Source organism: Phyllobates terribilis, unplaced genomic scaffold (genome assembly GCF_046119375.1).
Source record: "Phyllobates terribilis strain yellow unplaced genomic scaffold, ASM4611937v1 Scaffold_2__4_contigs__length_985480577, whole genome shotgun sequence".
NCBI classification, from domain to species: Eukaryota; Metazoa; Chordata; class Amphibia; order Anura; family Dendrobatidae; genus Phyllobates; species Phyllobates terribilis.
The window spans coordinates 668,004,034-668,024,605 of record NW_027362762.1 but is presented as its reverse complement, the minus strand read 5'-3'; the positions used below and the strand labels follow the sequence as shown (position 1 = coordinate 668,024,605).

General features: G+C 43.3%; 1 protein-coding gene across 3 annotated transcripts in view; it reads right to left on the bottom strand.

The window, feature by feature from the left end:
- Positions 1–20,572, bottom strand: part of LAMB3 (laminin subunit beta 3) — a 95,277-nt gene that overhangs the window by 63,024 nt on the left and 11,681 nt on the right. Inside the window, exon 1 of one of the 3 annotated variants that reach the window (XM_073666857.1) lies at positions 1,808–1,938. The exons of the other annotated variants lie outside the window; for them this stretch is intronic. The gene's annotated coding sequence lies outside the window, so the exon portion shown is untranslated. Of the gene's footprint in view, positions 1–1,807; positions 1,939–20,572 lie in introns of those variants that run through there. 3 annotated transcript variants of the gene reach the window in all.

Here is a 20,572-nt window from a genome sequence, read left to right as displayed (position 1 = left end):
TTTTCATACCGCCATATTAAAAAATGTACACGATCACATACAGTTTCCTAGGTTTATAATAGAAATGAATCTTTAAAAATCGGATGCCACTTGGATATTCTGTGTGAAATCCAAATTTTTTTTTTAAGCGCCCATAGACTTGAATGGGTGAGTCTCATCTGATTTTTTTCTCACGGACAGTCGGACAAAGAGAAATGTCGTTCATTTCAACAGCCTTATTGAATAACATGGTTTGTTGTGCTGTCTGTGCACTATCTAATGAAAAATCTGATTTAATAAACAATTTTCTGTAGGAGCCCTTAGGTGAAGTTCACATGACCATGTAAAAAGTTATCCATAAAAAAATTTTTCATCTGTATTGTTGTCCATATGCCATCAGCAAAGCATCTGTATGGCATTTGTTTTTGTTCTTTAACAGTTTAAAAAAATGACAAGATCATATTCAGCTTCCTATGTTGATAATGGCAATGTATCAGTAAAAATCGGATTCTCTACTTTTTGGCGCACCCATAGACTTGAATAGGTGAGACTTGTGCATGCTGAGATTGGTTTCACTTTTGGTCATTGTGAAAAATTGTTATCCAAACAGCCCAATTGAATAACATTAGTCCAAGTGCTGCCCATGTGAAGTCAGTTTTTCCCACCGACAGCACTTGGACTGAAAATATGGTTGTGTGAACGTACTCCTAAGCCACACAGAGGTTTTGCATGCAGCAATGCATGCTTTGCTATGTGCAACTTTTCAATCAGTTTTGTCCAAGTCCAGGAGAAATAGAAATTGGCTATACACGACTATTGTATGTGATGGAGGGCCAATGTGAGAGTGGGGCAAGCAGCTCTGATGCCTAAATACATAGTAGGCTATCGTCCATTCCTGGCCGAATTAGTGGGATCAGGCAACTTTTATATGATGTTTCTAACTTGCACTATAACATGTAAGAAAATGTTATAACTCTTTACTAGATAATTTTTTACTGGCATGTAAATTGCAAACATTGTTCAACTTTTATTATCTATACAGTGGATGTGATATGTAATGGTGGGCCAGTGTCAAAGTACTCATGTGCAGGAAGACGATCGATCGATTCCAACTCACTCTTACTATAGGTAACAATGTCAAAACTAACAGCTCCCCTGTACACTTTGTAGCAGTCCACAACGGCAGAATTCAGTAATTAATTTGTTGACTCCACCTATTGATTTTGTATTTTGTCAGGTTTCATTACTAAACAAGCTGCCAGGGTATAGTGTGGTATTGTATATCCAGACAGTAAAACATATTCAGCGCATTAACCTGCATTACCTTCCCCTGCACATAATACTGTGATTGTGCTCTCACCAGTAGAGTGAAAGCATTCACTATTCTCTACATGTCTAAACTATTAAATTACGTAAATGTGCCAGAAATACTAAACATAGCAATTTTCCAATTAAAACATAGGGCAGGGAGAAATTGCTACGTGCATGTGTAAACGTGTCTGTCCCTGGGATTTAAACAAGACTCGTCTTCACGTAAGGCAAAAGCATAGACACCACATGGTGATGGGACGTGTGATGTAAAAGGGTCCAGTGTGACAAAATTGGACATTTTGAAATTTGTTCTTAAATTCCAAACAGTTGGAACAATCTGCAGACCAAGCAATCTATGAGAGCTCATGATTGGTCCGTAATTTCCAGGACCACCTTGTAGAAGAGCTAGCACCACTGTCCATCTTAACAAATGGTCTAAGTTCAATGATGAGTTCCTAATAATACCTACTAATAGTATGATATCTGTATTACAGCTAAAATCCCCGAAGGCACTCACCGTCACCAGAATTCATGTAGGTGTTACTTGACGCGTGAGCTAATTCCACTGCTAAATCCCTCATGGTGTCTTTCCAGCCCAAAGCAAATCATGGAAAAATACTCTATCCTATAATCTATAAATGGGCAGGTGAAGCATCAATGAGATTATCTACAAGTTACAGTTAATGTCCCTCCCTTCACATTACCTCATTCATCACTATTTCTGGTACATGGTTGTTTGCAGCCTCAGATGACACTGGCTTAAACGTGAACCAAAGGATCCCGGTGGCATCACCAGAGGGCGGAAAGAAGTACATAGTAATAAATGACAGCTAAACATCCAGCATTCAGGGCTCTGAAGAGTTAGGAGCTGTCAGACAGTAAATAAGGTATAAAAGAGTCTCGCCTCATTGCCATGCATGCTAGATTCCATAAAGTGGTGTATAGAAAGGTCAGTCTGAGACATAAGAAGGTATGCCAACCTGCATGGGCATTTGTACATAGATTAAAATAAAAGCTGCACTTCTCTGTGAGATGACACGGGGACCAATGATATGCTATATACTAACTTGTAGTTTCACAGTCTATAATCCCCCCCAAGTACATAATTTCTCAGAAGTTTGCCTAAGACCTCATTGACAGCACTGCATTTCAGCTCTGCTTTGTATGGAGCTTTATTAGCGCCACTCCCATTCTAGTGATTTCTTATGGTGGCACACCAAGTTTTGGTTTATTTTGTGGGATTCCAATACAACATCATGGCATGTTCCATCAGATGAGGTATGTATGGAGGTATCTTCCTTTATGATGGTAAAACGCTCTTTCTATGTTAATTTTGCTTAGTTTGCCATCCTTAGGTATGTCCTAAAAAACTGAGACAATAATACCCTTACACATCCTATATTGCTATAGTAAGATTGTATTTAGATTTGCTATACTACTTTAACAACTATTCCACTGAAGATGTTGGGGTGTCTATAAACCCTAATGCCCCCATACACATTAGACTAATTTTGGCTGAACCCAACGATATTGGTGGGCTTGGTCTTCAGTCTAATGTGCATGGGGACCCCAGATGATTGTCAGGGGAGTTAACGATCGGCCATGTCCGATTTTGGACTGATGATCTTTCTGTTCTCCAGAGATATCGCCACTGGAGATGTCTGGTAGTGGCTGTCTCTTAGAGAACATGGGAGCTCTCAGAAGAGCAAGAGGCGCTCTTGTGTTTTGGGAGAGTAGGGCGAGATAGCTGCCAGCCAAAAGATGGTTTGGCCAACTGCCATCTAAAGTGTATGGAGGCTGTACATAGCTGTCAGATGAACTCTTGTACAATCTACAACTATCCCTACAGTCATGAATATTTGGTTTATCCAAACATTTATATATTTTCAATGGGAAAAGTGGAAAAAGCTGCTGTCAAACTCTTCTGGCGGAATCTTATTTTCAGGGAAAGCAAAAGGTGTAGGCATTACAATTTAAGCTAACCAATCTTTCTTTTAACATCATCTTCCGAGAAAGAGCCAGGAGGCTTCTATACATTTTAGATGGTTGGCTCTGCCGAAAAAAACAGTACAACCACAATTTATATGGTACAAATTGTGTGATAAGGCAAAATAGCAGAAAGGAAAAATATAATGAATATGTTATATTATAATATTCTGAGCTGATATATAGACTGTAATTTCTGATTATACTGTATGAATGACCAATTTTTTTTTTAACAGCTTTATTAACATATCATATTGTGGTGTTGACAATTTAGGCAATATAAATTGCTCATCATACAGCAAAGATGTCCCGACTCCCTATATGAGCATTTACCTAGTAGTCTGAACTGTGAAGAAAAGGAAATAAATGGTCAATGAAAAGCAACATTGTATGGAAATACTCTAAAGTCACAAAAGTAAATCCCGTCAGATATTTCATAAACTACATCTGAACACATTGGTTAAGTGGAAGGATTATATGGACTCAGATTACAGCACACTAGAGCGTCACCTGTGATGAAATCTTCCCAGACGTGGTGGACTCAGGTACAAATCTACAGCAGTCCTGGGGTCAGCACGCTTTGTACCTAACAGCACATGAGTCATAAGAAATCAATGCTAAATTCATTAAAAAAAAATCCACATAGTCTGAAAAACGGAAAAAATCACAGACAGCCAACATTTTTACAGGCACATTAGAAAAGCATAATAAAATAAGATTTTATGTGATAAATGTTGTGGTAGATCAGCTCACTCGGCTGCTCACAGGGAAGACACAGGAACGCTTTTTGTGTTAATCTTCTGCTGGTTTATTAGAACACGGCATACACCAATGCAGGGTTCAACAAAATAAACATGGCCTTTCTGGCATAATGGAAAAACAAAAGATAACGTATAGCACAGTCCATATGCAAGCGGGGATCCGACCGCTCAGGGTACAGCAACAGACTTCACATAAACACTTGTATGGAGCCCCCTTGCCTCCAGACACACAGAGAAAAAAAACTCAGCGGCTAGACAGTTAAGTAGCCGAACCACACCCTTGGGGTGGAGATATGATGAGTGGCCGTCTCGCCCATCTGTTGCACTCACAAAAAAACCTAACCCTGTCTTGGCCGATTAACCCCTCTCAGAACATAACATGCTGGAGAGAAACTTCTGGGTTTTCACATCATGGGAAATAGCAATCTTTGTGACACATATGTAATAAGAAAAGGTGAAAGAACTATGATTTGTTAGTCCAGGATAATATAGAAAATAGAAAAATGTATTAATCAAAAATAAAACAGGGTGGGGAAATGGGGAACAGGCACATGTGTGGGGGAAACAAAAAGGGTGTGCACAAAATGGGGGCAGTACAAATATATCAATATACATTAAAATCTCATATCCTGATATGACCATATAATATAGTATAATATCCAGGGGGCCCCCTGACCAAGGCTTACCAAAACGCGCATCGGGGCGGGCGGGCAAACATTAGGTTCTCCTGAATGTGGTAATGATCAAAGTAGCTCTCATGTTTCATCATTTTGTATTGCCGAACAAAATTCTCTTTGGCTGATACTGATAAGGCTAGTGACCCGGTCACAATGTCTACAACCCTGATCTGAAGACAATATCTGCATTTACCATGAACTATAAAGGGATAATAATTTGAGGCGTAACAATCTTTCATTTCTACATATTGAAAAAAAATCGGATTAAAAAATTATGGACAAGAGAAAATTAGTGACCTATTTTTAAGGCCAGTCCAGGAATTTCAGTCTGGTAGGCCAGAGATTTGCACCTTGAAACAAATATATTATTCTGAGCCTACCAACTAACCTGTCCTGACTGAGTAGGATGCTGTCTCAGTAGGGTTGTAGAAGTCCACACATGTGCGCCCCATTGAGACAGGCTCTGGAGTGACATCACTGTGAAGTTCTGTCCAAACCTGGAGGCTATAAAGTGGAATTATCGGACGGAACGTCAAAGGAAGATGACAAGATCATATCACCGCTTTATGGACAACAGGAATAGAACTAGATACGCATTAAATGGAATTAGAAAAATCTTTCCTTTTCAAATATTAGTTCAGAGGGCCAAGTAGTGGAAAACCCCTCAAAGGAAATATGTAATAAAAAATGACCTACTGTTCAAAATAGGTTTCTATGTTAAAATGTTTTTAACAATTTTAGTAATGGAGAAAATGGAGAAATTACTTTCTCCGTCCCCTCCGCACCTGTGATGCGATGATCTCATGCAAGAGGATCGGAGCACAGAGCACTGACACTTGGCTCACAGCAGAGCAGGAGCCAAGTGTCATTAGCATATCACATCGTATGCCATACGGTAGTCAGACCCCGGCCTTAGTGAGACAATGGTGCCAAGCTCACCCTTTCACTGGCATCATCCGTGCTCCAAATGAGTATGTTCTGCTTTCAATGCAGCTAACAGCAGACACATATTACAGGCTTGAAGACAAATTCCCTAATAAATTGATTTGCAAAGTTTTATACGTTTCCATTCTGGGCAAAATTATATATATATAATAGATAAAAGTTTAACTACTCTTTAATTTTTTTTGCAGAGAAACAGGTCTTTCACTTCCAAAACTGTGCTGCCAAGTAAAACATGCTTTATGGTGCATTCACATGCTGCTGCTAATCGAATGACCAAAACTTTTCCCACCCGCAATTGGCCAATGGCTGCTCGAATCATCTGTTGCTGCTAATGTGCGTGTGAATTTCCTGAAAGAACAGGAAATGGTAGTCTCGAATAGCAGCAGTTGCCATTGTGAAAACTACAAGATTTCTACTTCTTTTAAATTGTATTATTATAAAAAATAAAAAATGACTAACATTGTTTTAAACATACATGTAAATAAAAAGAATGAGTTAAATAGTAGGTTATTTTCCGATGACACATTCCCTTCGAGCCTAATTGATTATAGAAAAGAATAAATTACAAATATATTTGCAAATTTTTTTCTCTATTTTTGAATTTTATGTAGATATTAAAAAAAACTAGTACAAAAGGTATTATTTTCTATCTAGGAGTAAACGAGCTCCATCATTCACCGGCAGTTTGTGTCTGTCAGGGGATGTTGGGGAGTTGCAGTTTAGAAAATCTGGAGTGCTGTAGGTTGCTGATCCGCGATATTCATACCTGAATATAATATTACTAATGCCTTACCTATAATATTAATATTAGCACAACATGCCAAATACCATACTGGTACAATCTGACCATTTCTAAATTCTATCCATAAGAGTCAGCTGCACTTGGAGGTTAGCCATCACTTTCTGAGTCTGAGCACGTATTACCAGCCTGTGGATACCCAGGGCTCGACAAATTATCAGTTCTGCTGATATCTTTAATATAGGTGATGGGGAAAAAGACTTAAAAATATTTAAAAAGTGACCGTCATTTTAATTTTTTTTTTCATAAATCTTTAGTGCCCGTGAAAATAAAAACTTTGTAATATATCTTTATTAGAGAAATCTGCTTCTTTTTCCTCCTCCACTGATCATTCAAAAATTCTGCATTCATGCATAAAATCCGTCTTTAGAGAATACAAATTTGCCATTATTGAGATAGGAGATGGCAGTTGTTGTTCATAAAATTCTATGGAGAACTCTGTTTTTTGTGAAGACAGATTTCCCCATTACAGAGATAGATGACAGTTGGTCCTTTTAAAATTCTATGGAGAAGGGAGGGGCTAGTGGCAGTGAATATATGTGTCTGCCTTTAGCTCCTCCCTTCTCCATAGAATTTTAAAAGGACCAACTGTCATCTATCTCTGTAATGGGGAAATCTGTCTTCACTGAAAACAGATTCTACTCATGAATTGAGAGTGAAAGATCAGTCCCGGAAGAGAAAGAAGCAGATTTGTCTGATAAGATATATTGCAAAGTTACTAATTTACATGTGTGCAATTGATTTATTAAATAAAAATTAAACCGATGGTTACTTTTAAAGAAGTCACAAATGTTAACTTTTCATTGGGCTATATGGAGATATATGTAAGATGTATTTGGGTGAATAGTATTCTCAATATTGCTTCGATTATTACTTCATTTACCTGATTTAGTAATTCTCAGGCTACAATCATATGCAAAAGCCATGCTGTGGCCAAAATCTGAAGCAACCCTGTGCTGCTGTGTCTTTTTACTGCTCCTCTGCATATTCACGTCATTTTGCAGAGAAGCAGCTGCCATGCTATCATTATGTAGTCTTGCAGGTAAAAGATGCCTTAGGCTGCGGTGGATTTAGCCTACAGTGGGTACGGAAAGTATTCAGACCCCTTTACATTTTTCACTCTTTGTTTCATTGCAGCCATTTGGTAAATTCTAAAAAGTTATTTTTTTTTCTCATTAAAGTACACTCTGCACCCCATCTTGACTGCAAGGAAGAATGGCAGAGGATCCCCATTTCCAGGTGTGAAAAACTTGTTGCATCATTCCCAAGAAGACTCATTGCTGTAATAGCTCAAAAGGGTGCTTCTACTCAATACTGAGCAAAGAGTCTGAATACTTATGACCCTGTGATATTTCAGTTTTTATTTTTTACTAAATTTGCAAAAATTTCTACATTTCTGTTTTTTTTCAGTCAAGATGGGGTGCAGAGTGTACTTTAATGAGAAAAAAATGAACTTTTTAGAATTTACCAAATGGCTGCAAAGAAACAAAGAGTGAAAAATGTAAAGGGGTCTGAATACTTTCCGTACCCAGTGTATGTCTTTCGTCTAGCCAGCTGTTCGCACCAGTGGTTCCGGCATCCATCGGCTTCAGCTTTCTCAGTATTGTGATCCTGGTGAAGTGGTGAGCTCAGAGCCATTACATTTGTGCCTTTGGGTGCATCTACACTCTGCTGCTTGCCGAACATCCAAAAATGTGCCAACCTGCGATGGGCTAGTGGCCGCATGAATGTGAAACAAAATAGTGTGATCCATGGCTCAGTACGGGTGCACGTAGTTAGCAGCAGCATAAGGACCCACCCTGAGTCTAAATAATAGTGCATTTTACAAGCCTATAAAAAGAAACCTCTGTAGAATGGTCCTTGTCAAGAAAAAGTCTTCATCAGCAGACCAAGTGATTTTTTTTTCCCTGCCATTTTCCAGACATGTTACTTGTTTAGAACCAGTCTGGGTAGAATATCATGTTATAATGACCATTACAGTGGTATAGGAATGGGGGGTGCAGAATTAGACACAGTGCTGGAAAACAGGTAGGAAAGAACAGGTATACACTTTGCACTTGACCGGTCGGTCCACCTGTTTGCCTGCATGATATAATTTTGGCTCCCGCAACTGCAATAACAGTATTTACCATAATAATCAGTTTTGTAACCTTTGTAATGGACTGCAGACAGCAACAGGTAGAAACCTATAAATGTACCGTCGTAGGCTATAAGGTATCACACGTCCTAATGGGAATTACTGTATGATACTGCACCATGCAGTTGAGCACACAAAATAAGTGCAAGTTATTTCTGTTGATTTAGGGCTCGTGCAGACGACCGTTTTAATCAGACGAGTGCTATCCGTGGTTTTATGGATAGCACTCGTACCCATGTTATTCTGTTATTCTATGAGGCCGTGCACATGTACAATTTTCTCCTCGTATTGCGTTCTCAGGAAAGAAATCCCAGAATTTCCCTCCGAGAATCAAACGGCACTAAATGAAAAAAAAATCGGACTGCACTCAGATGACATCTGAGTGCAGTCCGATTTGACTTAATGGATTTTCTCCACCTCTGAGAAAATCGGATGCCACTCTGATCATAGTCTGATTAGGATAATCGGACCAATTTTCTCAGATGGAGGGAAAACCGTCGTGTGACCATAGACTTAAAGTAATGCCAGATCTTTTCCAAACAAGACTTTGAAAATTCACCTATGAAGACATTTAGATCAAGACCCAGGAACACTTATCTGACTGAGCATATTCAATGTATCTAAATTTGGAACTGCTGGAAAATGATGTTAATGACTTGTCATAAAGACGTGGCTTTGGCTTGTGGAGCTTTCTGAGTGTGTTTTGGCCTTTTGCCTTCAAGAATATCCCATGGTCACCTTGTTCGGTAGGCCTGATGCCAAACTGGATCTTTTCCTAAGGTCATGACATTTATGGTCCAAAGAAACACAACATTGAACTCATTTTCTTCAAGTATTATATGCTGTATTTCATCTATGACTCTTTGAAGGCAATGCTAAGCTCATTGTTATGAAGTAATGATAGTTCATGGTATTTTTGTATATGTAATACAGCAAAAAGGGAAGATAATTGATTAAGTTATTGACTGGGACAAAAAAAAAATCAATATTCATGTCCAACCGCATCACATGTGAGAGAGTTGTACTCCAGGCATTATGTGCTATGCACAAGTACTATAAGTGCAGGCTTATTCTTTAGGTCTATGTTATGCACTATAAGGTTAGACAATTTCGATCTATGAAATAAAATGAAAAAAGGTGATTTTGTCACTGGCATGATTACTATTAAAAATTGAGAATTTCTATATTTACCCTAAAAGACATGAGCTGTGCCATTTCTCACTAGCTATCAGTATATGAAGCTGCAATTATCAGCAGGTTTTAGACCCTAAACTAACATCATCCATGTAAAGCATCTGAAATGTTGATCATGTCTACAGCTCTGTAGTATAAGTCTGTTTTTCACTTTCTAGAAATCCATCAGTGAATGTTTATGCAAATGAGTTCCCAAGTGCAGAGGGCCTGACCTGCACTTACAGTACGCCAGTCTCTATCCCTCTTTCTCCTCCTGCCGCCGCCTCCTGTCAGTGATTGACAGGTCACTCTTCTCTGTGATCAGCTCCTCCGCCCTAGGCACTGTTATTCCAGGGGACGGCGCATGTGCAATAAAGTCCTGGCGACATTGCGAGAGCTGGACTATCAATCTCCACATGCAACATGCCTGGTAATGACAGCACTTGTGCAAGACCACGGGGGTGGAGCAGGTCACAGAGAAGAGCGATCTGTCAGTCACTGACAGGAGGCCGGCAGCGGAAGGAGAAAGAATTAAAGAGACCAGAGAGCTGTAAGTGCAGGGTCAAGCTCTCTGCATTTACAATTTCATTTGCACAAACATTTGCCATCAGATTTCTAGAAAATGGAGAACAAACTTATAAAGCAAAGATATGGATGTAAGCAACATTTCAGATGCTTTACATAGATGGCGTTAGTTTAGGGTCTAAAATCCTGGTGACAGGTTCCTTGTTATTCCACCATCAAATCAACTAATTCCCTAAAGAAAAGCAAAGTGGACATAGCTTATTCTTTATGTAAAGGGGCAATAGATCAATAAGCAGGTAACAGTATGCGTATCATGCCCATGGATGAGATGCAATGACTTGGCTATGGTACGTCAAACAGGGGTAATTGCTATGGAAGACAATGCATCGGATGTTCTAGTTCATCTGATAGTAACTTTATCACAGACCGTTCATCGTTCTCGTACAGAAATGTTTTATATATGTCTGCAGTCCAGTTCACTAAAGGATCATTGTAAGACACAGATGTGGGAATTCATGGGGATTTCTACAATAGAGGAACACAAACAATATTCTAGTGTAGTTCTGAGAAAATATTTTTACTATGCAAACTGTATTTCCCATTAAACCAAGAATATAATGTTAGTTCCATTTCTAAGAACTGAGAAGTCAAAATAAACAAATTTAAAAAAGGATATTGTGTGGGTAAAATATGCCAACCATTAAAACTTGCAAAATGGGTTGGATTTACCTAAAGGCACATGAGCCATGTACCTAAAGGCAGATCTGGGGGAAGGGCAGATACTAAAGGGAGAATTTATACATTTGTTTTATATGTTAAATTAGTACAGTTCTATTGGAGTGAGAACAGAAGATCCAGGGATGGACAAGGGGTAGACTTCAAATAGTGCTAGGTGTTGTAAGATTCGATTCATGCTGCCCAAACCACGGGCAGCCTGAAGCATACACTGGCTGTGCGATTGCAGTCATATATGTTTTACCTTTAAACACCACTGTGCTTCTGGGTGAACATACCTAGAAAAGCTGGCCAAGGACCGATCAGGTCCTCGGACGGCTTCTCCCCATCCTGCACCAGTTGACTAACAGATTGATAGGTCTCTCCCTATATGTGTACATAAGGAGAGATATGTCAGTCAAAAGGATGAAGGAGAGAAGAAGCCGGCCGAGGACTATGTGTCTGCTGCCATGTCCAGTGAGGTCCTCGGAAAGCTTCTCCCCATCCCGCACCAGTTGACTAACAGATTGATAGGTCTCTCCCTATATGTGTACATAAGGAGAGATACGTCAGTCAAAAGGATGAAGGAGAGAAGAAGCCGGCCCGGGGACCACATTGGACCTATCAGCCTACATAGGCCATGCCCGGCCCTTCAAAGTATGTTTTCTCTGAAATGCCACAGTGTTACAGAGTAAAACATACCGGGCTGCAATCATGTAGCCAGTATCTAATTCAATTAATAAATCTAATAACAAGTTCCCTTTAGGACAGGGATAATTTATGTTTTCATTTTTCCCATCCTTTCAGAGCCATTTTCCTTTTTCCCGTCAACATAGCCAGCTGAGGGTTTATTTTTTAGGGCCAATTTTGATTTTGTATGACAATGTTCACTTCACTATATAATGTGCTGAAAAATAGAAATTCCAATTGGGGTGAAATGGTGAATAAAAAAAAACAAATTCCACCATTGTTTTATAGGCTTTGTTTTTTACCAAACATATAAAGACTTTTTAAGTTAAATATAAAATCTAGAGAATTTTTTTGTATCAAAATGACATATATAGAAAGCACTGAAAATTGCAAGTTCTATAAATGTATTATATAAGTATAGATGAGTAGCGTTATTATATCTTGGAACAAAGCCATCTTCTAGATTTGCTTCAGCTTGCAAAACTCTATATTTCGATACCACTCATTTTGGCACAGAATCCAGACAGTACACATGGAGGCCGCGGTTTGTGTGGCAAGCACTGACCTCTGTCTCTGTTGCAAAATGAATTTGCACTCACACAGCCAAGTGACTTGTCAAAGGTTTATTTGCCATTTATAGACAAGATGATTTAAAACCCTACAAGGCTAACTGGCATTATTACATGCCACTAACTTTAAATATAATATATAAAGCAAAGTTTCAAGAATTTTGCATTATTAGCAGCCAAAAAAAAGTCATGTAAAATGTTTAAAGGGAATCTGTCAGCAGGATTTCTCCTCCCAAACTATTTAGAAAGGCATGTGGATTTTTCAAAGACAAATCCAGCAATAACTTTACATGACCAGTCTGCTCCTCCAATACTGAGAAATAAATATTTGAATTGAAAGGCAAAGGAAGCTGAAGGACTATTTGTAGATCTGAAGCCTCTATCACTCCAGCTCTATTCCCCACCCAGCGCCGCCTCCTCCTGCTTGACTTACAGCCTCTGTGCTGTGTGGCTTCAGGCAAAGAAGCCATCAATCAAGCAGGAGGAGGTGGCGTTGGGCGAAGAATAGAGCTGGAGTGACAGAGGCTTCAGATCTACAGTCTCATTTGCATTCACAATTCAAACGCTGATTTCTCAATAATGGAGGAACGCACTGGCCATGTAAATGTATTGCTGGACTTGTCTTTAAAAAAAAGCTACGTGTGCATATAAACAGTTTGGGGGGTAAAATCCTGCTGACAGATTCCCTTTAAAAAATTCTATATGCTATATCTGAGAAACACAAAACAAGGTTAGTATAAGTGTAATATGCAGGTGCACATATAATCTGTGGCCATAAATAAACAAAACCTAGAATAAAAGCATAATGTACAGGCACACTGCAGTATGTGAACAGTAGCAACACAGGTAAAAAAAACAAAGGGTACTTGGTTAACACCCTTTTGATCAAAAAGCTGTAATTCCACCGCACCATGACAAGGGGTACCTACATTTTTACTTGTGTTGTTACTGTTCACATACTGCAATGTGCCTGCGCCTTACGTTTAGATGCTGTATCTGTCACTTAGAGATAACACTAAATATTATATGCTTTTTGTGAAATTACTAGAAATTGAGATATAAAGAGTCAAACACCTGGTTAAAGGGAACATGTCAGAACCTTTCCCATCGTTAAGTCATTTATATGAATGTGTAAGCCTTTAAAAAATTAAGCTAGTCAATCCCATTATAGCTTCAAAGCACTGCTTCAGCAGAGAGAAATCACATTTTGAAGGTGTGTCTAGAAGTGCATTGAGGTGTGGCGAGGCACTTGTAGTTTCTCAGCCTCACGCTGTATTTCCTACCTAGCAGCACCCTTCACTGGCTGATTGACAGGTCAGTGGTCGCATACCAGAAAATATGACCTGTCAATCAGCCAGTGAAGGGTGCTGCTAGGTAGGAATCCAGGGTGAGCTGAGAAGCTAGAAGTACATAGTCACGCCCCAATGCACTTCCAGAAACAACTTCAAAATGTGATTTCTCACTGCTGGAGCATTGGAGCCATAAAGGGATTGACTAGCTTATCTTTTAAAGGGCTATAGAATTATATGAATGGCTCCATAGTTTGGAGGGGTGACATGTCTGCACTGCTGATTTGAACTGTTTCCTATGCTGTTAGCAGAAGCAGATTTGCCTCTGCAGCACTGGAGAAGCGTAGAGCCTGAAGGCAGAGCATGCTCCTTGCCAAGGTAACCAGCCTTTCTGAAACTGCTGGGTGTCCGGTAACCTTGAATTAAAAATCTGCATATTCTTGAGAACAGAGTATTTTTCATAAGAGGTAAATTGCAAAGTTGCTTGTCTTTGCAATTTTAACCATTTAAGAACACGAGACAATCCCTTTAAGAGGCAGAGATCTAAGTATCTGAGTCTCACTGTAAAACAGTCTTTTACCACTTGTTAGCTATAGAATTGCTGTTCTCTCATGTGGCAGATGGGCCACTGGGTCCCCTCAGTCACAAGGGCTAAAATGCAACTGTTGCCTCTCCACGCCTATAATTTTAACTGTGCATTCCTGAATTATTTACAATTACATAATACAGAGATTATATCATTTTAACTCTCACAGCTGTTTCAGGCTTTTTGGCTCTCATCAGTGCAAAACAAAGAACAATAACTTTATAAAGTAGAACTTCTAGAAAAAAAAGGCATACACACGTGGTCAAAATTGTTGGTACCCCTCGTTTAATGAAAGAACAAACCCACAATGGTCACAGAAATAACTTGAATCTGACAAAAGTAATAAATTAAAAATCTTTGAAAATTAACAAATAAAAGTCAGAAATTGTTTTTCAGCCCTGATGCCACAGAATTTTTAAAAAATTAAACTCATGAAATAGGCCTGGACAGAAATGATGGTACTCTTAATATTTTGTTGAACAACCTTTTGAGGCAATCACTGCAATCAAACGATTCCTGTAACTGTCAATGAGACTTCTGTACCGCTCGACAGGTATTTTGGCCCACTCCTCATGAGCAAACTGCTCCAGTTGTCTCGTGTTTGAAGGTTGCCTTTTCCAGACAGTATGTTTCAGCTCTTTCCAAAGATGCTCAATAGGATTTAGGTCAGGGCTCATAGAAGGCCACTTCAGAATAGTCCAATGTTTTCCTCTTAGCCATTCTTGGGTGTTTTTAGCTGTGTGTTTTGGGTCATTATCCTGTTGCAAGACCCATGACCTGCGACTGAGACCAAGCTTTCTGACACTGGGCAGCACATTTCTCTCTAGAATCCCTTGATAGTCTTGAGATTTCATTGTACCCTGCACAGATTCAAGACATCATGTGCCAGATGCAGCAAAGCAGCCCCAGAACATAACAGAGCCTCCACCATGTTTCACAGTAGGGACAGTGTTCTGTTCTTGATATGCTTCATTTTTCTATCTGTGAACATAGAGCTGATGTGCCTTGCCAAAAACTTCCATTTTTGTCTCATCTGTCCATAGGACATTCTCCCAGAAGCTTTGTGGCTTGTCAACATGTAGTTTGGCAAATTCCAGTCTGGCTTTTTTATGATTTTTTTTCAACAATGGTGTTCTCCTTTGTCGTTTCCCATGAAGTCCACTTTGGATCACCTTTAATCTCTTTAGAAGTTATCCTGGGCTCTTTTGTTACCATTCGTATTACCCGTCTCTTTGATTTGTCATCAATTTTCCTCATGCGGCCATGTCCAGTGAGGTTGGCTACAGCCCCATGGATCTTAAATTTCTGAATAATATGTGCAACTGTAGTCACAGGAACATCAAGCTGCTTGGAGATGGTCTTATAATCCTTACCTTTAACATGCTTGTCTATAATTTTCTTTCTAATCTCCTGAGACAACTCTTTCTTTTGCTTGCTCTGGTCCATGTTGAGTGTGGTACACACTGTAGCATCGGCGTCTCTGCCCCGTTCTAGGCAGAGACGCCGTCCCTCTCACCTCCCCGCTCCTGGCGCGGCGTCCTCCAGCGCTTCTCCCCCCGCTGCTTCCGGCACGCGCTCCTTCCCCGGCAGTGTGCTTAGGGCGCGCGCGCTCCCCCTCTCTTAAAGGGACCGCGCGCGCCGTCCTAAGGAGTCCCCGGCCAATTGCCGGAGGACCTCCCATATAAAAGGCACCTCCTCCAAAATGGAGGTGCCCGAGCAATGTTGTAGCACTGTTCACTACTCTGCTTCAGCCCTCAGGTCCCGTTGCCAGTTTCCTGCCAGATACCTGCCAGTCTGCTGTCTTATTCCTGCCTGATATCCTGCTACCTGCCTGCTAGCCTGAGGTCCGACGGTCTGCCTTCCAACTCCTGTCAGTCTGTCTAAGGACCAGCTTGTCCGCTCACCTGGGAGCGCACATCTTCTACCTGCCTGCTTGCCTGAGGTCCGATGGTCTGCCTTCCAACTCCTGTCAGTCTGTCTAAGGACCAGCTTGCCCGCTCACCTGGGAGCTCACATCTGCTACCTGCCTGCTAGCCTACCTGGAGGCTCCGCCGTCACGTGCTGTGACCACCCGCCTGTCCAGAGACTCCTGCCCGCTCACCTGGGAGCGCTCATCTGCTACCTGTCTGTTGGTCTTCCTGGAGGCTCCGCCGTCACATGCTGTGACCACCCGTTTATCCAGAGACTCTCGCCTGCTCACCTGGGAGCTCAAGTCTATCATCTGCCGCCACAGGTCGTACCAATCCTTTACCCAGAGACTGCCCCGGTCACTTGCCGTGACCTCCTGCCCGCTCATCCAGAGACTGCCCCGGTCACTTGCCGTGACCTCCTGCCCGTTCATCCAGAGACTGCCCCGGTCACTTGCCGTGACCTCCTGCCCGTTCATCCAGAGACTGCCCCGGTCACTTGCCGTGACCTCCTGCCCGTTCATCCAGAGACTGCCCCGGTCACTTGCTGTGACCTCCTGTCCGTTCATTCAGAGACTGTCCCGGTCACCTGCTGTGACTGCCTGCCCGTCTACCCTGGTCGCCACCAGCTCCCTTACAAGGACCGCCCCCTTGTATAGTAGCTCAGAGGTTCCGCCTCCTAGACCCGTTACAGTTTGCTCGGGCCCTGGAACCCGGTGGCACCCAAGCTCCCTCGCTCTCGGACCTGTGTCATGAACTGTCCCGTCAGAGGTCCCAACAGGAGTCCATCCTGGGTCACCTGCGGAATGTCAATTCTCGCCTGGACACTCTGACTGCTCTGCCTGCAACCACCGCCAGTGCCATGACTCGCAATCCGGCAGCTCCACTGCCCACTAATAAGATGGTATCCTACCCCGGACCCCGGCTTTCTGCACCTCCTCGTTTCGGAGGCGACTCCGCCCAGGCTCGGGGCTTCATAAATCAGTGCACCCTGCACTTTGAACTCCTGTCTCACCAGTTTAACTCCGACCGGGCCAAAATTGCCTTCATCATGTCCCATCTCACCGGGGAGGCCCTGGCCTGGCTAAATCTTCTATGGGAGAGAGGAGACCCCCTGGTGTCCGACTTGCCTGCCTTTCTCACGGCTTTCCGGAAAGTCTTCGACGAACCCGGACGGAAGACCTCATCCGCATCATCTCTGCTACGCCTCCGTCAGGGAAGTCTCACCGTGGGCCAATATGCCATACGGTTCTGTACCCTTGCCTCGGAGCTGGCCTGGGATAATGACGCTCTGGTTTCCGTCTTCTGGGAAGGTCTGTCCGGCCGTATTAAAGATGAACTTGCCGGTCGGGACATTCCTACCACTCTCGATGACCTAATAACTCTTGCCACCCGGATTGACCTGCGGTTCCAGGAGCGTGCCAAAGAGGTCACCCGTGAGAGGAGGTTTCCACGTCTAGCTCCTACTTTTCAGAAACCCGTCACTCCCTCCGTCTCTCCTCAGGTACTCTCTCCTGAGCCTATGCAGGTCGACCAGACCAAGATGGTCGGTTCTCGCCGAGAATCTCGCCGAGCCGAGGGAAGCTGTTTCTATTGTGGCAGTATGAAGCACTTCATCCGTTCCTGCCCGGAAAAGCCGGGAAACGCCAGTGTCTAGGACCACTCGGAGAGGTCGTCCTAGACAAAAGTAAGCCCTCTCCGTCTCTGACCTTACCGGTCTCTATTGCTTGGGGAGAGAACCGTCTCTTTGAACTCGCCCATCTGGATTCTGGAGCTGCTGGAAACCTCATCTCCCAGTCTCTGGTAGAGAGATACCATATTCCCACCAAGTCCCTGGCTGAACCATTGTCAGTCGCCTCCGTGGATGGAAGACTTCTCTCGGAGACCATCCTGCTCGTCACTGAACCCATAACCCTGCAGGTGGGAATGCTGCACTCTGAGGAGATCTCATTCCATGTGCTGTCCGGACTTTCTCACTCCCTGTTGCTAGGTCTACCTTGGCTCCAGACACATGAACCCGTATTGAACTGGCGGTCCGGTGAAGTACTCCGATGGGGTCCTGACTGTCATAGGACCTGCCTGGCCCCGGTCCGTCCACTTCGCCCTCAGCCTACTCCAGCTAACTTACCTGGTCTCCCGGCTCCCTACTGGCCCTATGCGGACGTCTTCGGTAAGAAGGAAGCTGAGACGTTGCCACCCCATAGGCCATACGATTGCCCGATCGACCTGGTACCTGGTACCACTCCTCCCCGTGGGCGTATCTACCCGTTGTCTGCAGCCGAGACCCGAGCCATGTCTGAGTACATTGAAGAGAATCTGGCTAGGGGATTTATCCGAAAATCTACCTCCCCGGCTGGAGCCGGATTCTTCTTTGTCAAAAAGAAAGACGGCTTGCTACGTCCCTAAATTGACTACAGAGGACTCAATCTCATCACGGTAAAAAACAAATATCCCCTGCCACTCATCTCCGAATTGTTTGACCGTCTCAAGGGCGCCAGGATCTTCTCCAAGCTGGATCTACGAGGAGCGTATAATCTGGTCCGTATCCGTCAAGGAGACGAGTGGAAGACGGCATTCAATACCCGGGACGGTCACTACGAGTACCTTGTGATGCCCTTCGGTCTCTGTAATGCTCCCGCGGTCTTTCAGGAACTAGTCAACGACATCTTCCGTGACCTCCTGTACTCCTGCGTAGTGGCATACCTGGACGATATCTTGGTCTTCTCTCCGGATCTCCCCACACACCGGAGGGATGTTCGTCAGGTCCTGCTTAGGCTTCGGCAGAACCACCTTTATGCCAAATACGAGAAGTGCCTCTTCGATCAGACCTCCCTTCCGTTCTTGGGCTATGTCATCTCCCAAACAGGTCTGCAAATGGATCCCGAGAAGCTCTCTTCCGTTCTAAAATGGCCTCGTCCTGAAGGTTTGAAGGCGATACAGCGATTCCTGGGCTTCACTAATTATTATCGTCTTTTTATCCCACACTTCTCGTCTCGGACTGCTCCCATATCTGCACTTACCCGTAAGGGGGCTAACCCCAGGACATGGTCGCCTGAAGCCGAGGAGGCCTTCCTTTCCCTAAAGAAAGCCTTCGCCTCTGCTCCCGTCCTGCACCGTCCGGACTGTAATAAACAATTCTACCTGGAGGTTGATGCCTCCTCCTCCGGAGCCGGAGCGGTGCTCACCCAGAAGTCTTCTACCGGGAGAATGGTAACGTGCGGCTTCTTCTCCAAAATCTTCTCCTCGTCGGAGCGCAACTACTCCATAGGAGACCGTGAATTGCTAGCCATCAAATTGGCACTTGGAGAGTGGCGCTATCTGCTTGAAGGGGCTCTCTACCCGGTAATTATCTACACGGATCACAAAAACCTGGCATATCTCCAAAATGCCCAGAGACTCAATCCTCGCCAGGCCCGGTGGTCGTTGTTTTTTGCCCGCTTCGACTTCATTCTTCATTTCCGTCCGGCGGACAAGAACGTCAAAGCTGATGCCTTGTCCCGGTCCTTCCTGTCCTCCGATCAAGAGGAGGAACCTACGCACATCATCGACTCCTCCAAGGTGATGAATGTGGCCCCCTTGGATCTGACTCGTCTTCCACCCGGTAAGACGTTCGTAGCTGTGCCAGATCGGGAGAGGGTTCTTCGCTGGGGACATTCTTCTAAACTAGCTGGCCATGCTGGCCAAAGGAAGACCTTCCAACTCATTACTCGGCATTACTGGTGGCCTACCCTGCATAAGGACGTGGTAGACTTCGTCGCGGCCTGTTTATCCTGTGCCCGTAACAAAGTTCCCCGACATCTACCTGCCGGCCATCTCCTGCCCCTTCCCGTACCTGCTGCTCCTTGGCAACACATCGCTATGGACTTTATCACCGACCTTCCAGTTTCTGCCGGTTGTACTGTTATTTGGGTTGTCGCTGACCGTTTTTCTAAGATGGCCCACTTCATTCCCCTGCCTGGTCTTCCGTCTGCACCCGAGCTGGCTAAAGACTTTATCCGCCACATCTTCCGTCTCCATGGTCTGCCCCTCCACATCGTGTCGGATCGTGAGGTTCAGTTCACCTCTCGCTTCTGGAGAGCCACATGTAAGCTGCTGGACATTACCCTGGATTTCTCCTCCGCTTACCACCCTCAGTCCAATGGTCAAGTGGAGCGGATCAATCAGATCTTGACCAGCTACCTCCGGCACTTCGTTGATGCTCACCACTCGGACTGGGTGGATCTCCTACCATGGGCCGAGTTCTCTTATAACAACCATGAGAGCGAGTCCTCTTCCAAATCCCCGTTCTTTATAGTCGGTGGCCAACATCCCCGGATTCCACTTCCTGTCTCCGTTTCTGTGGACAACCCTGCTGCGGAGTCTCTTGTCAGCGAATTTTCTACTATTTGGGAGAGCACCAGGTCCGCTCTTCTTCTCTCCTCTGAGCGGATGAAGAGATATGCTGATAAGAGACGTCTGGATCCGCCCCAATTCCGTCCGGGAGACAAGGTTTGGCTCTCATCCAAACATGTGTGGCTCAAAGAA